Source organism: Urocampus carinirostris, chromosome 2 (assembly GCF_059441175.1).
Source record: "Urocampus carinirostris isolate Australia breed hairy pipefish chromosome 2, RoL_Ucar_1.0, whole genome shotgun sequence".
Classification (NCBI taxonomy): Eukaryota; Metazoa; Chordata; class Actinopteri; order Syngnathiformes; family Syngnathidae; genus Urocampus; species Urocampus carinirostris.
This window is the reverse complement of record NC_142350.1, coordinates 70203576-70221488: the sequence shown is the minus strand read 5'-3', so window position 1 is coordinate 70221488 and position 17913 is coordinate 70203576. Positions and strand designations below refer to the sequence as shown.

Sequence of the window (17913 nt, the reverse complement as noted above, 5' to 3'; positions counted from 1 at the left end):
TTTCAATCAATCCCGATGAATATTGCATCAAGTGATTACGGCCCCCCCTCAATCTAATATTCATGTTTTTAATATCGTCCGCCGTCTCGCTCAATTGTCATGTTTGTCTTTTGGGAAATTAGGAAAGGCGCGAGATGCTAGCTTACTTCGAATGAAGCGCATCCTTCATGGCATATTGTTATTCAGAACACGCATTGTTCATCGCGCGCGGTATTCATCTCGTTATTAGCATTGAAGGAGGACGTCGGCTTCCTCAGCACTTTTTCTTGTTTTCAACAAGAACAATAGATCATCTCTGCGATACATATGTATGAGCTACTATCGTTTGGCTTTCACCGTAATGACATCAAAAACATCAAAGTGTACAAGGAGTGCAGTTTGCCGTGTTTTACGGAAACGTGGCTCACGTTTAGCATCACAGACGCTAACGTGGAGCTACCCGGAGCTATCCGCAGCTACCCGGCTTCAGCGCTGTTAGACAAAGACACAAAAAACTCGCTATCTACGTGAACACGAGGCGGTGTAACCCTGGGCACAAAGATTTCCATCTGCTGTAGGGACGTCGAACTCTTGGCCTAGCGTGTGACGTCATCCGCTCCGCTGTTGCTCAACTTCAACACAGCACCCCGAGGTCATCCTGTTAATAAACGACAAAGGATACTGCTGGTTGTGTGAATTTTCCTACGGGGATGAATCAAGTATCTATCAATCCATCCATCCATCCATCCAGCTAGACATCTATCTAGACATCTATCTAGACATCTATCCATCCATCTATCTATCTAGACATCTATCTATCTCTATCTATCTATCTATCTAGACATCTATCTAGACATCTATCTATCTAAACATCTATCTATCTAGACATCTATCCATCCATCTATCTATCTAGACATCTATCTATCTCTATCTATCTATCTAGACATCTATCTAGACATCTATCTATCTAGACATCTATCTAGACATCTAGACATCTATCTAGACATCTAGACATCTATCTATCTAGACCTCTATCAAAGAAAAAGTAGAAACATTTGGAAGGTGCGTGACTGACAGGACTTCTAGACATCTATCTATCTAGACATCTATCTAGACATCTATCTATCTACCTATCTATCTTTTTACCCATCTATCTATCTATCTTTAGTCACTTTAAAATTAAGTTTATTATACATCTACTTGGAACATTCATTGTAAGTATATGACATCACTGTTTTCCCTCTGCCATCAGTATGTACCTATCTATCTATCTATCTATATTATCTAATAGGGTTTGTGACGACAGAGATCCCTCTGTTTTGGCGGTAAATAGGGACCAGAACCCCATGTGAAAATTAAAAATTAGTGAAGAAGACTCGCTGCCCAAGGGTTAAATTGACCTCGACATGACGTGATGACAGACTGAGAGTATACGACTGTGACAAAATAACAATTGTAGATCTAGAAATAATAACACACAACACATCAATGAAATTGAATAAGATAGATAGATAGATACTTTATTCATCCCTGTAGGGAAATTCACACTTCCAGCAGTCTACCCCGTTGTTTATTAACAGATTAATAAACATTGGGGCCGCAGTAGCTCAGGAGTAGAGGGCTCGTCTTGGGATCAAAAGATCGCAGTTCGAATCCCGGCTCCTCCGTATTACATGTCGAAGTGTCTTTGGGTAAGACACTGAACCCCTAATGCCCCCAATAAGCAGGTTTGCGCCTTACATGGCTGCACGGCCGCTATTGGAAAATGTGAAGCACATTGTAGAGCGCTTTGGAAAGTCTTAATTGACTTGAAAAGCCCTATAGAAATGCAGATCATTTCATTAACAGGATAGCCTCGGGGTCCTGTGTTGTAGTTTAGCAACAGCAGAGTGGATGACGTCACACGCTAGGCCAAAAGTTCGACGTCAGCAGATGGAATTCTTTGTGCCCAGGATTACACCGCCTCGTGTTCACGTCGATAGCAAGTCCGCCTCCTCTCCCCTTCTCGCAGGCTTTTGTGTCTCTGTCTACCACAACAGCGCTGAAGCCGGGTAGCTCCACGTTAGCGTCCGGGATTCGAGACGTGAGCCAGGTTTCCGTAAAACACAACAAAAGACACTCCCTGTATGCTTTGATGTTTTTCACCAGCACGGCCAGTTCGTCTGTCTTATTTGGTAGAGAGTTCACATTTCCAATGATTCCGGACAGTACCCAAGACTTATAACGCAGCTAACCGCTTAGCCTTCACATTATCTCTGGCACTCCAGGATAGGGCCCCTCATCACGCCGACACGAGAATTCTTCAGGGCAAGGAGTTGATTCCTCGAATAAACGCATTTTTGTGCGTTAAAACCCATAACCATAGGATAGAAAGTCATCCAAAGTGTAGTTGTCAAATGGGACCAAAAACAGAGAAGATAGAAGCAGAAAATTAAAACACTAAATCACGAAAAGAGCGAAATAACACGGAGCTGCTGGAAAGGCTGCCGCTCGCGGCGGCGCCTATGATGTCTATGTTTATTAAGGATTGATAATCAGAATATATAACAGAGCAACGCTTATTATGAATCTACTTAGAACATTCATTGCATGTATATGACATCGCTGTTTTCCTGTATTGACTCATCTTCATTCATGCAATGTTTGCGTTGCGTCGTCTGCTAAAAGCCACGTGAACTCCTCTTTCCAGGATGCTTTTAATATACATTTACGTTTTGGAGCGTCATCGATTTTGTTTGCTTCTTTTGAATCTTTCTTCTGGGGCTGAGGTTTTGGCTTGATTCCTAACCACTTCTCCGTTTTTCTTGTGTTGTCTGTGCATCTGCTAGAAGCCACGTTTACTCCTCTTTCCACAATGATTTTAATGTACCTTTACGTTTTGTAGCGTCATACAATTTGTTAGCTTCTTTTGAATATATAGAATAGAAGAATAGAATATCTTCTGGGGCTGAGGTTTTGACTTGTCTCCTAACCACTTATCGATTATTTTGTTTTCTCTATGTGTCTATATGCAAACGCACGACCTTATAACGCTCGGGAATGTCCGCAAGTTATTCGATGCAGGCTTCTGATTGGCTGTCGAGCGTGCAAATTGCCAAACCAACCGAAATTCAAAAATTTTCAAACCTAACGACGTTTCAGAAATCGGAATAAAGCAAACGTTTGATTTGATTTAAAGAAGTCGTCGGCCACCGGGCGCAGGCGTTTGGTAGCCCTTCCCAAAAGAAAGAGAAAAAAGGAAAAGAAAAAATAAGAAAAAATAAATTTAAAAATTTAAAAAAGACAAACAAAATAAAAATGGGAAAAATGGGATGGAAAAAGGAAAAAGAAGAAAATCAAGGAAATGGGAAAGAAAAATAAAATACGAAATAGGGAACGAAATAGACAAAATAAAATGAAAAACCGAGCAGGAAGACAGAATGAAAAAAATAGGAAAAGAAAAACAAAATAAAATAAAAAGGAAAAAATGGGATATAAAAGGAAAAGAAAAAGAAGAAATTCAAGGAAAAAGGAAAGAAAAATGAAATACGAAATAAGTGCGAAATAGACAAAAGATAATGAAAAAAGGAGCAAGAAAACAGGATTGAAAAAAAGCAGGAAAAATAGGATGAAAAAAGAAATCAAAGAAAAAAAGAAGGAAATACAGATGAAAAGACTCATAAAAGAAAAATACAAAAAAAAAGAACAATTCAAAAGCAGCTCTAGCGCCAGGAAAACCGTTGTATCACTCCTTGTTTTTCTACATCTTGTGCGTCGCTTGCGACGTTAGCATCCTCCAAAATGTTGCGTCCGCGTGTAAGCAAAATAGCGACGACCTCCGCGTCCTTCGTAAGGTCGAAGACGCTTGTTGACATTCCGGGCGGCGTTCCCGTCCGTCCTAAGAACAACGTTATTCGGAGTGCGCGGGAGGTCGCCCTCCGATGTTTCCGACTCCATTTACTGATTGAGAATGAGTTTGAACTTGCAAGCACCGGCAAGTGTCGTTCTGAAAAGCTACTCCAGTCTTATCTAATATACAAGTTAGCATAAGTGTTTCGGACCCAAATGCAGGACACAAGGAGATGTCAGGGATGTGCCAGACCCAAATCGGGGGCTTTTCATCCATCCATCCATTATCTGCACCGCTTATCCACAGTAGGGTCGCGGGGATGCTGGAGCCCATCCCAGCTATATCCGGGCAGTGAGCAGGGGACACCCTCAACTGCTTGCCAGCCAGTCCCAGAGACAGACAACTCTCCCGATCAGTCATACCTAGGGACGATTTGGTGAGGCCAATTAACCTGACATGCATGTTTTTGGAATGTGGGAGGAAGCCAGAGTGCAGCCACACAAGCACGGGGAGAACATGCAAACTCCACACAGGAGGTTCGATCACATGGCCTCAGAACTATACTGCGGCCATTTAACCTGATATACATGTTTTTGGAATGTTGGAGGAAACCGGAGTGCCCGGAGGAAACCCACGCAAGCACAGGGAGAACATGCAAACTCCACACAGGAGGTTTGATCTCATTTCCTCAGAACTGTACTGCGGCCAATTAACCTGACATGCATGTTTTTGGAATATGGAAGGAAACCGGCGTGCCCGGAGGAAACCCACACAAGCAGAGGGAGAACATGCAAACTCCACACAGGAGGTTCAATCACATGACCTCAGAACTGTACTGCGCACGCGCTAACCACTGCGCCACCGTGCTGCCCGGGGCATTTATTCAATCAACTAAAAAAGGACATTACTATTGATAAGAGTAGAACCAGGACTGCTGAGGAGGAAAAACTTAGGGTGGAGAAAATCTTGAAAAATAATTTGGGAATACCTTTAAGAAGATGGTTGGGAGTGGATGATCTTGGGAGGGGAAGGGAACTGAAACTCTTGGGAGGAGAAGCTTGTCGTCTTAATGAGTGAATGTCTTGAGCAGGAATAAAAAAGAGTCAGCAACGTAAAGTGGGAGCCTGGAGTATTTATGGTAGCTGTTGGATAATTGTCTGATTTGGTTCTCCTGGGCAGAGCATTTGTAATCAGGAACTGAAAATTTAGGTAATCCTACCATCTCTTGGAGAAAGAATAGTATAAAATAGAATCGTCTTTATTGTTATTAAAATCAACGTTTTGAAAACGTATGAAAAGAAAGGGACTGCAGGCACTTAACCATGACAATGCGCTACTTCGGGCTTCAGTTAACGCTGGTTCATTATTTTGCGATGTTGAATTGAATTGTATTTAATGTCATTGATATCATCGTATTGTGCATAGTGTTCTGCAGCAGACAGCAGACAGCAAATGATATAAGTAAGTAAGTTACATGTGTGCGTGTGTTGGCTCGGCATGACTGCCTCTGTGCGCAACTGTGATAGGCTGGTGTATGCTCTCAGTCAAACAGTGGGTTAGGTGCACTAGTCAATATGGCCACCAGGACAAACTGCAAAGCATGGCGACGGCTAGCCTGTAGCGGTTCGTTACATTGAAAATAAATTCATCGATTAAATCGGAGTCTGAGGAAAGACAGAAGAGTGCAAAAACACTATGGTCCCCTGAGGTGCTTGTGGATTGTTATTGTGTCCGCGAATCAACCCGGCCCACTGCGACTAGGCTACATAACAACTCTCACAAGCTCCCACTAGCAAGGCTCTATCTCCCTAACAACAGATCCATTACCCATGAAACGGATGATGCTACATTCGGGAAGGTTGTATTTGAATTATTCAGAGACCTGTTCGATTCAAGGATACCCGATGCTAGCATGCAGCTCGCCAGCCGCTCTCTAAATCCTGTTCTTTCTCTTAATGTCATGGTTGCCTTGGCACCCAATCGGCTGCGCCTGTGTGTGTCACGGTTACCATGGTGCCCAATTGGCCCCGCTCGTGTGTGTCACGGTTGCCATGGTGCTCAATTGGCCCCGCCCGTGTGGCGCCAGCTGCGGCTCGTTGTGGGATTAGCTTTCTGTCTATATGAAACTCAGCGCTCTCAGCGTCCTCCTTTGCTGTTGGTATTTCAAGTCCGTTATTGTTCCCGTTTATTTTCGTCCCGTTTAATTTCGGGTTCCAGTTTTGTTCCTGTCTGTTTTTGTCCCGTTTGTTAGTTTCTCCAGTTTTTGTTCCCGTCTAGTTTCTCCTGGGGAACCATGTTATCGCGAGGGTTCACTCTACTCCCGTTTGGTATGGATATTATAGTTACAGCAGCTACTTGGGAAAACTCGTAAAAGGTTTATGGCGGAATTAGCTTTTCCCGCGGCAAAGTTCTCGTATCGTCTGGACATTATTTCACACTTAGGGACCCCGCGGACGGTTCTTCTCATATTTTTATGTTTTTAATCTGCAGACCAATCCGGCCGGGGTTCGAAGAGCCGGTATCGGACGCTAGCGGGCAAAGCGGGGACGTAGATCACAATTCCGTCCTATTCTCTTTTTACGAGACGAGACGGAAGCGCTCCGGCAGCGTGTCAAACGGGAAGGAATCGGAAAAAAAACCCAATAACAAAAGCGTTATACACGCTCCCCTTCGACAAATATGCCGCGTCGTAAATATCCGATGATTTATGGCGACGTCCTGACAAAGTGTTTAAGAACACCCGCACGGGAAGTTTCAGTCAAACGATAACAATGTTGATATATGACCCGCTCGGTCGCGGGGGTTTGTTTTTTTTGCATACGGTCTTTTTGCATTTTGCATGCCAGGTTTTGGCGCTTGAGGCTGAAAAGCAAAATGGCTGAGCTCGGTGTTATTGACTGCACCGTGAGTACGCACGCCAAGGCTTTAAAGCGCAGGTGTCAAACAGAAGGCCCGCGGGCCAGATCGGGCCCGCTGGGGGATTGAAGCCAGAGAAGCGCAAGAGAAAAACAAGCTGGAGGTCGAAATATGTCCACTTGATGTTGCCAGAGCCAAGTACCTCCAACAAAGACACTGTACTTGTATTTATTTCTCTCTCTCTCTCTCTCTCTCTCTTTCTTTTCCACCCCTTTTCTCCCACTCTGTCTCTTTCACTCTCTATTTCTCTTCCTTTGTTGCTCTTTGTCTCTCTCTGTGTCTTTTAACCTCTTTTGCTCTAACTTCCTTTTCTCTCTTTTCTCTTTCTCTCTTCCTACCCTTCGCACTTTCTTTTCTCTTTTTTCTCCTTCTGTCATTCTATTTCTCTTTGGATTTCTTTCTTCCTCTCCCTTTTTTCCCCCCTCTCTCACGACTTTTTATCTTTTGTTTCTCACGCTCTCTCCCCCTCTCTCTTTTTTTTGTCCCGCCCTCTCTCCTTTTCCCTCCCTCTTTTTCTTATTTCTTTATCTCTCTTTTTCTCTTCCTTTGTTGCTCTTTCTCTCTCTGTGTCTTTTAACCTCTTTTGCTCTAACTTCCTTTTTTCCTTTTCTCTCTTTTCTCTTTCTCTCTTCCTACCCTTCGCACTTTCTTTTCTCTTTTTTCTCCTTCTGTCATTCTATTTCTCTTTGGATTTCTTTCTTCCTCTCCCTTTTTTCCCCCCTCTCTCACGACTTTTTATCTTTTGTTTCTCACGCTCTCTCCCCCTCTCTCTTTTTTTTGTCCCGCCCTCTCTCCTTTTCCCTCCCTCTTTTTCTTATTTCTTTATCTCTCTTTTTCTCTTCCTTTGTTGCTCTTTCTCTCTCTGTGTCTTTTAACCTCTTTTGCTCTAACTTCCTTTTTTCCTTTTCTCTCTTTTCTCTTTCTCTCTTCCTACCCTTCGCACTTTCTTTTCTCTTTTTTCTCCTTCTGTCATTCTATTTCTCTTTGGATTTCTTTCTTCCTCTCCCTTTTTTCCCCCCTCTCTCACGACTTTTTATCTTTTGTTTCTCACGCTCTCTCCCCCTCTCTCTTTTTTTTGTCCCGCCCTCTCTCCTTTTCCCTCCCTCTTTTTCTTATTTCTTTATCTCTCTTTTTCTCTTCCTTTGTTGCTCTTTCTCTCTCTGTGTCTTTTAACCTCTTTTGCTCTAACTTCCTTTTTTCCTTTTCTCTCTTTTCTCTTTCTCTCTTCCTACCCTTCGCACTTTCTTTTCTCTTTTCTCTCCTTCTGTCATTCTATTTCTCTTTGGATTTCTTTCTTCCTCTCCCGTTTTTTCCCCCCTCTCTCACGACTTTTTATCTTTTGTTTCTCACGCTCTCTCCCTCTCTCTTTTTTTTGTCCCGCCCTCTCTCCTTTTCCCTCCCTCTTTTTCTTATTTCTTTATCTCTCTTTTTCTCTTCCTTTGTTGCTCTTTGTCTCTGTGTCTTTTAACCTCTTTTGCTCTAACTTCCTTTTTTCCTTTTCTTTCTTTTCTCTTTCTCTCTTCCTACCCTTTGCACTTTCTTTTCTCTCCTTCTGTCATTCTATTTCTCTTTGGATTTCTTTCTTCCTCTCCCTTTTTTTCCCCCCTCTCTCACGACTTTTTATCTTTTGTTTCTCACGCTCTCTCCCTCTCTCTTTTTTTTTGTCCCGCCCTCTCTCCTTTTCCCTCCCTCTTTCTCTTATTTCTTTATCTCTCTTTTTCTCTTCCTTTGTTGCTCTTTGTCTCTTTCTCCCTCTGTGTCTTTTTAACTTCTTTTGCTCTAATTTCCTTGTTTCCTTTTCTCGCTTTTCTCTTTCTCTCTTCCTACCCTTTGCGCTTTCTTTTCTCTTTTCTTTCCTTCTGTCATTCTATTTCTCTTTGGATTTCTTTCTTCCTCTCCCTTTTTTTCCCCCCTCTCTCACAACTTTTTATCTCTCTCTCCTTTTCCCTCCCTCTTTCTCTTATTTCTTTATCTCGCTTTTTCTTTCTCTTGAATCTACTAGTCCGGCCCCCGACAGAATGTTTGTTCTATCGCGTGGCCCCTGAGTTCAAATGACTTTGACAACCCTGCTTTAAAGGGCCACTGTGTAATATTTGACCACTGGATGTTGCCATATTGCATCGTGCAACCATAAACGTATGCTAAAAAAACACAAGTGACCAAACTGCACTAATTTTCTTCATTTTTGGCCTAGCCTTTCCCAAAAGAAAGATAAAAAAAAGAAAAATGAAATAAAAAAAATTAAAAAGACAAACAAAATAAAAAGGGAAAAATGGGATGGAAAAAGGAAAAAGAAGAAATTCAAGGAAATAGAAAAGAAAAATGAAATACGAAATAAGAATGAAAAAGACAAAATAAAATGAAAAACAGCGCAGGAAGACAGTATAAAAAAAATGGGGGGGGGGAAAAAGACAAACAAAATAAAGAGGAAAAAATGGGATATAAAAAGAAGAAATTCAAGGAAAAAGGAAAGAAAAATGAAATACGAAATAAGAACAAAAAGACAAAAGAAAATGAGAAAAGGATTGAAAAAAAACGGAAAATAGGATGAAAAAAGAAATCAAAGAAAAAAAAGAAGGAAATACAGATGAAAAGAAAAAAGAAAGAAATACAAAAAAAGTACAATTCAAAACACTTTCATGAGTTCTATTTTATTAAATGACTCCATTTTGTGCAGGCTTGGGGAGTAACGGAACACACGGAACGGCCAAAATGATGTCGGCAAGCTGTTTGGATTGATTTTCATTTTGTTTCTGTGGCATTTGATGTTCCTTTTGCCGAAAATCAAAGATATCAAAGCTGGGAGAGAAAGCTTACCACGTGTTGTGAGTCATCATTTGATTCCTATTTAGTTTATTTTGTCTTTTATTAGCATAATTGGTATTGGAGTAATCCAAAAGTCATTGAAAGTAATCCAGTTAAAGGAACCCTACCCAACCTTGCATTTTGTGTTAGTTTTGCCGGAGATCAAAGAGATCAAAGCCGGGAGAGAAAGCTTACCACGTGTTGTGAGTCACCATTTTATTCAGATTTAGTTTCTTTTGTCTTTTAATAGCGTATTTGGTATTGGAGTCATCCAAAAGTCATTGAAAGTAATCCAGTTAAAGTAACCCTACCCAACCCTGCATATTATGTTCGTTTTGCCGGAGATCAAAGAGATCAAAGCCAGGAGAGAAAGCTTACCACGTGTTGTGAGTCATCATTTTACTCATATTTAGTGTCTTTTGTCTTTTATTAGCATATTTGCTATTGGAGTCATCCAAAAGTCATTGAAAGTAATCCAGTTAAAGTAACCCTACCCAACCCTGCAGACAATCCCTTTAAGCATAGTACACAACCCACATAGGGGGGGGTACCCCCTTCCCATTTGAATTTTAAATTTCTCTTCAAGGTCGCTCAAGGATAATTCTGGCGCATCGCTAACGAGCAATTAGCATGATGGTCTTAACGCGTGCGTATTTATCTGGCTTTAACGAGTGTTGCGAACTACCGTGATGAAAAAGTCCACGCGTTGCGTTTAGGGCCACGTGGGAAAACAGAGAGCTCTTTTATTTCATCTGGATCGATTGTTGATGTTATTATCTCTTTGTGCGTTCTCTTTCTCCTACCTTTGCAACGATATGCTAGGTGGCTATATGTTAGCAAGCTGCTTCCACCTTATGTAACCATGCTAAGTGGCTAATTGTTAACATGACTACTTGCATAATAGTGGTCCTGTCAGTCCCCTGTTGTCAGTCCGTCTGCGAACCTCAGTGAACACTAGGCAAGCCTTTTATTCATCCCCACAGGGAAATTCACAATTCACTTTTACGACCGTGACTCCCACCTGTCCCGTTTTTTGCTCCTGTCTGTCCCTGGCTTTGACCCTTTTTGATCCTGGCCACGTCTGCTCTCCCGTCCCGGCTTACGACCTCTTTTTGTCCTGCACTACGTCTTCTCTCCCGTCCTGGCTTCCGACTCGCTTCCGACCCCGACCACGCCTTGCTCTCCCAGTCCCGGCTGCCGACCTGTTTTTGTCCCCGACTACGTTTTTTCTCCTGTCCTGGCTTACGACCTCTTTTTGTCCTGGACTACGTCTTCTCTCCCGTCCTGGCTTATGACTCGCTTCCGACCCCGACCACGCCTTGTTCTCCCAGTCCCGGCTGCCGACCTGTTTTTGTCCCCGACTACGTTTTTTCTCCTGTCTTGGCTTACGACTCACATCTGACCACCCCTTGCTCTCCCAGTCCCAGCTACCGACCTGTTTTTTTGTCCCTGACACCACCATCACTCGCTACGGAGCATCTGAGTACAAGAGTGACTTGCCTCCCGCGTCCAGCAAACACCTTTCTCTTTCTTCCAATAAAACTTGTGAGAAACGCAACGCAAGTGGGTCCTGTCTCCGTTCTGGTCCTGACCACATGAGTATACCGTATTCTCTATTTGATTAAAATTTAAATTTCCTTTCAAGATGACATTGATGTTTTTTGTGTTGTGTTTGATTAAATTATTTTCCCCCCAAAACGTGATTTAAAGTCCGAGTGTGACCAATTCATTTGTTTTCCTTCTTAATTATTCATTTTTCGACCGGTGCGACTTATAGTCCGGAAACTACAGTAATGATGCGATAACTAAATAATAAAACTGATAGAGACGGAAAACGCAGCACGGCGGTGCAGTGGTTAGATAGATAAGAGTGCTGAGGTCATGAGATCGAACCTCCTGTGTGGAGTTTGCATGTTCTCCCCGTGCGTGTGTGGGTTTTCCTCCGAGCACTCCGGTTTCTTCCCACATTCTAAAAACATGCATGTCAGGTTAATTGGCCGCATTACAGTTCTGAGGTCACCCGATCGAACCTCCTGTGTGGAGTTTGCATGTTCTTCCTGTGCTTGGGTGGGTTTCCCCCGGGCACTCCGGTTTCCTCCCACATTCCAAAAACATGCATGTCAGGTTAATTGGCTGCAGTAAAGTTCTGAGGTCATCAGATCGAACCTCCTTTGTGGAGTTTGCATTTTCTCCCCGTGCTTGCGTGGGTTTCCTCCGGGCACTCCGGTTTCCTCCAACATTCCAAAAACATGTATATCAGGTTAAATGGCCCCAGTAGAGTTCTGAGGTCATGAGATCGAACCTCCTGTGTGGAGTTTGCATGTTCTCCCGGTGCGTGTGTGGGTTTTCCTCCGAGCACTCTGGTTTCCTCCCACATTCCAAAAACATGCATGTTAATTGGTCGGTTTTCCTTGAATGTACAGATATAAATAAAATGTTATATTGAGTTGGAGTATTGAAATAGTAATAATATACTAAATAATAATAGCTATGTATAGTATTATACAGTAGTGCAAAGAGTGCAAGAGGAGCAGCTAACCAGATGTGCAAAATGGGCAGTCAGGTAAACAAGTCGCTATACAATAACAATAACAATGGAGTACGGTAGTGTAGAGGAGAACAGATGTGCAAAGGAGTGGCTAGGTATAAGAGAACTGATGATCTGTTTCTGTGTGCCCTGGGATTGGCTGGCAACCGGTTCAGGGTGTCCCTTGCCCACTGCCCGAAGACAGCTGAGATGGGCTCCAGCACCCCCGCGACCCTACTGAGGATAATAGATCATGGATGGATCGATAGATGGAAAACGAATGCAATCGTGACTACATGGCCATTTTTGCCGCAGTCTCGTCTTGCCGCTGCCTTTCGAGAGGCGGTAATTGCCCGAGCTAATTGTCGGCTCCATTTGCTGAATCGCGCTTTTAGCTGCTGACTCGCTCGACGGCGCCCCGCTGAGGCCGTAGGGGGAAGCAGCTGCACGCAGCAGGTGCCTCGCGCTACGGGAATAGAAAAGGCCTAATCGCTTTTTAATGTGCTCCTCTGTGGGAGTTTTCTGCACGTTGTGTGTTGTGCATTTCTTTGTTTCATGAAGGACACTTTTTTGTTTTTCTTTTATTTTATCAACTTTATTCTAATGCTAAAAATAAAAAAAATCTTCAAATGCTTTCAGGTACATATGAGAGTGAATAAATGATACGTTTTAACTAGGGATGGACTGTTTTTCAGGGCCGATACCGATACGGTTATTTGTCATGAACCGGAACAGGATCGGGACCCAAACGCGTGACGTTTCTCACACAAGCCTTTTGTTTTATGGGAAATGGGGAGTCATGCATGTTAGGCAGAAGTCTGGCGTGGAATGATAGGAAGCCAGAGGCTGACGAGATCGATACCAAATGCCCGAGCAGATATCGGACAGATGGGGTCGATACAGGACAGGACGGGACAGACAGGATAGATATCAAAACAGGATATCGAAATAAACAGGTCAAACTAGACAGGAACGAAACTGAAAGCCGATATTAAACAGGACAAAAATAAACAGGGAACAATACCGGACTGGAAATACCAACAAGAAACAGGACTGAGTCAAAACCCGCGTCTTGCGGGGCAGAGGTTTGTTGACGGACTGACAAAGGAAGAGTGAGAGCACTGAGCTTAAATAGACGGAAAGCCAATCTGTCAATTTAGCTAGCGTCACACAGGCGGGGCCAATTGGGCGCCATGATGTGACTCATAATGATGTGACTCAGCTGTGCCTGCTCATTCAGCACCACCCGCTGCGGGTTCTGATTGGCTCCCTGTCAGTATATGAACCCAGTCCTGTCTGTCCCCTGTTGTCAGTCCGTCTTCAAACCTCAGTGTATACGAGGCAAGCCTTTTTTCGACACTGACTCTTACCTGTCCCGTTTTTGCTCCAGTCTGTCTCCGGCTACGACTTGTTTGGCTCCTGACCACGTCTGTTCTCCCATCCCGGCCTAAAACCTTTTTGTCCCCGACTACGTCTACGCTCCCGTTCTGGCTTATGACTCGTTTCTGACCCTGACCACGTCTTGCTCTCCCAGTCCCAGCTACCGACCTGTTTTTCCATCCCTGACACCGCCATCGCTCGCTACGGAAGATCCACTTCCGTGTTCGGATCACAATACGAGTATCAGAGCGACCTGCTTCCCACGTCCAGCAATCCCCGGATTGTGGGCGCTCTCTTTCAATCAAACTTAAGTTAAACGTCACGCAAGTGGGTCCTGTTTCCGTTCTGGTCCTGACAAAATATGTGAAATACAATGTTTTTTTTCAGATTACAATCAAATTTGACAAGGTACCAATTTGAGCTCCAAGCTAGTGTCTCCCCTTTTGTAGTGATTCATTTAATTCGGAACAAAACATCAAAGTGTTAACTTTCCAAATTCTTCTCCGATTGTTTCAAGTACAGCATTCACTTTGGGTACGTCTTAGATTGTCTCATCTCATCTCATCTCATTAGCCGTACTGCTTATCCTCATTAGGGTCGCGGGGGGGCTGGAGCCCATCCCAGCCATCTCCGGGCAGTGGGCAGGGGACACCCTGAACTGGTTGCCAGCCAATCGCAGGGCACACAGGGACAGACAACTCATTTGCTCATTCACACCTAGGGACAATTTGGACCAGCCAATTCACCTGAAATGCATGTTTTTGGAACGTGGGAGTGCCCGGAGGAAACCCACGCAAGCACGGGGAGAACATACAAACTCCGCACAGGAAGTCTGGAGCTGGATTTGAACCCACGACAGGTTCCCATGACATGAACTGTGCCGCACAAGCGCTAACCATGCGCTGCCATGCTGCGTCTTAGATTGTGATAAAGTTAAAACTTATATAAACTCTATGTTGGCAGATTTACTCAAATAAAAAACAAGCATTAAGGTAAATAAATTTTTTAGCATTGTCCAGTGGCCCATCGGGGCCATCACCACCACTCGCCCCGGCCCGGGCTCCGGCCACTCTACTCGCCCCCGTGTGTCTAGTTAACTTTAGTCACACAGGAAACAGATAAATACACCGGAAATGCAACTTCAAAATAAAAGAGTACAAAACTGATAAACGTACAAGAGATGCAATTCGACTGATTATTGAAACGTTACTTCATGTGTGTGTGTGTGTGTGTGTGTGTGTGAAAGATTGTTTTTATATTTCGGAATATAAAAACAAGTTATATTCACACAGTGAATTCGGAGAAATGTTACAACCAAAACGACCAACCTATCCATTGCTATTTTAAGAAGAACATTAAGGGCTCAAAATGTCTGAGAGTAACTCACTTGTTAATACCCAAACCCGAAGATCTTTGCGGGGACATTTATTACATCTCCATCCGTCCAGTCTTGTCACACGAGTCCGTCCGTATCGATCGTCGGCGTGCAATAAAGTCGCCATCCCATAATAACACAAACAATAGTGAGCGGCGGCGTAAACGAACATCGGGCAAATGGGCGAAAGCGCACTCGAAAACAATCGAATCGATGGGCCTAAAGTCCTTCATGCCGAGAGACGTCGAGTATTGACGTCGTCATGGTGACGGCCGGGCCTATGCAGGAGCAATGACCCAAAAAGATACGTACCCGTGAAAATTTCAATCGTGGCTTTGATTAAAAAGCTATTTATTTCAAGTGACAACCACACATTATTCCGTTTATGCAAGACCATTAAGCAGATGCGTATGGAGGTACATTGCAATAGATAGATAGACTTTATTCATCCCCGTAGGGAAATTCACACTTCCAGCAGTCTACCCTGTTGTTTATTAACAGATGAACATGATGCCCTAGGGGTGCTTGTAGCGGAGTGGATGACGTCACGCTAGTCCAAAAGTTCGACATCCTTGCGGTAGATGGAAATCTTTTCTTTGTGAAAATCCAGGGATACACCACCTCGTGTTAGCAAGTCCGCCTCCTCTCCGATTCCCCCCGGCTTTCGTGTCTCTGTTTAGCGGCGTTGAAGCCGGATAGCCCCGGGTAGCTCCGGGTGGCTACACGTTAGCGTCCGGAATGCTAAACGTGAGCCACGTTTCCGCAAAACACGGCAACTGCGCTCCCCGTGCGCTTCGATGTTTTCCACCAGCACTCGATGATCTTATTTGGTCGTGAGTTCGCATTTACCATGATTACGGACGGTACCGAAGACTTATAACGCCGCTAGCCGCTTCGCTAGCTCCGGCTCTTCTTCCACGATAGGCCCGTTCATCACGCCGGCACGAGAATTCTTCAGTGCAAGGAGTTGAAATTCCTTGAATACACGCATTTTTTGTGCGCTAAAACCCATGTCCCATAGGATAGAAGTAATCCATAGTGTAGTTGTCAAAACGGGAAGAAAAAAACACCGAAGATAGGAGCAGACAATAAAACAATAGGGCAGCTGCTGGAAAAGGCAGCCGCTCGTGGCAGCGCCGCTTTGAACAGTACTAGGCAGCTAAGTAAACCTGATAAGAAGGAAATCCCCAATAAGGTGGACTTTGGATGTCACGTCTTATAAACTGTCATGATTACCGATTGGAATCATTTGTGCCCGCTCATTTGGCTCCCTGTCCCTATTTAAACCCAGTCCTGTCACTCTCCTGTTGTCAGTCCGTCTGCGAACCTCTGTTGATACAAGCGTTTTTCGACCCTGACTCCCGCCTCTCCCGTTTTTGATCCCGTTTTTCCACCTGTCTGTTTTCCCCGTTTGTCTCTGGCTACGACCTGTTTTTCATCCCGACCGAGTTTCTGCTCTCCTGACCAGGCTTGGGTAGGGTTACTTTAACTGGATTACTTTCAATGACTTTTGGATGACTCCAATACCAAATATGCTCATAAAAGACAAAACAAACTAGAATAGAATAGAATATGCCTTTATTGTTATTGTTACAACATGGGATATATTGTAACAACGAAATTGGACGACTCCAGTTCCACATTTTACAGTGAGGATAATGGACCAAAGAGATAAAGGAACAAAGAACATGTTTTAACTGTCTTTGTTGTCTTTGTTGTAAATAGGCTCTGCTTCCTCCGGAGGGGGAGGGGTGGGGGGATGGGGCTGAGGGACAAACAGAAATGGTGGATCGAACTGGATGTTTGATCTTACAGTACACACAGTCCAGTGTATTAATATAACTAACTAGTGTAACTAAATATGAATAAAATGATGACTCACAACACGTGGTAAGCTTTCTCTCCTGGCTTTGATCTCTTTGATCTCCGGCAAAATGAACATAAAATGCGACAGAAACAAAATGAAAATCAATCCAAACAGCTTGCCGACATCATTTTTGCCGTTCCAAATGTTCCGTTACTCCCCAAGCCTGCACAAAATTTAGTCATTTAAGGATATCAAGATCATACTCATATTTTATTCTTACAGTCCAAATTCTTAAAATTGCATGATTTAGTAAAATTTTTCATTTCACAACTGCTACAACCGGTCAACAAAAACATAGTGCCAGAAAACGTGCATAAATTCTTCATTTGGAAAGAAGGGAAATTATAACTTAAGAGGCTGTGTCACAATCACCTGGTTCGGGAACACCTGTGTTCAGGATTTGGCGCCAACAGCCAGGACAGCTGATTGGCGCACCCTGTACATTTAAATCCCCAGCTTCTGGTAACACTTTGTCCGATTGTACTATGCGATCTGTTTCCATCTGCTCAGAAAGCCCGTACTTCCGACTCTTTGCCCGCCTCCTGTTTTTCTACCTGATCTCCAATGCCGACCCGTTTCCGAATTTGCCTGCGACCTGCCCTGCCCGCCTGACTCCTGATCTCTCTTCCGAACACAACGACGCCCTTCTTCTCCAGCCCCGACCGACAACACGACGACTACGCCTGTCCACGACCATTCCCGCCAAACCTTCACCCGCCTGTCAAGTCTCGACAGTCCGTCAAACAACGGATCGAATATTCACGTCATGTTATTCCTTCCTTCCAATAAAAGCCAAGAAACAAGTGCAAGTGATCTCAGTTTTCCTTCCGTCCCGCCTGACAGAACAATCGGACCAAGTGTTACCGGAAGCTGGGGATTTAAACGTACAGGGTGCGCCAATCAGCTGTCCTGGCTGTTGGCGCCAAATCCTGAACACAGGTGTTCCCGATCCGGGTGATTGTGACAGGCTGTAGTCAATTCCTAATCCCAAAGGTGAGAACCACCAGGAAAAGTATGTGCGTGTCTGTGTGCGGAGTCAAATTTGGAACAATTGACAAGACCAGATCAAACAATGTCCAACTATTCACTTGTTCAAATTTAAATACAAAATAACATTCCTGGTGGAATACAGAGATGAAGAAAATGGGGTACGAGTGATACGAGAGATTGGGAATAGTGCGTCTAGAACTATGGTTAACTTTGTTGTTATTGTTGCTATTGTTATATCATAACTG

The 17913-nt window shown here is 43.8% G+C and overlaps 1 long non-coding RNA gene across 1 annotated transcript in view; it reads left to right on the top strand.

The window, feature by feature from the left end:
• LOC148373165 (uncharacterized) overlaps window positions 1–17334 on the top strand; it is a 129470-nt gene extending 112136 nt beyond the window's left edge. The window contains exon 4 of the long non-coding RNA XR_015849595.1: window positions 17189–17334. This is a non-coding gene — a long non-coding RNA (uncharacterized LOC148373165). The remainder of the gene's footprint in view (window positions 1–17188) is intronic.
• Window positions 17335–17913: the final 579 nt, after the last annotated feature.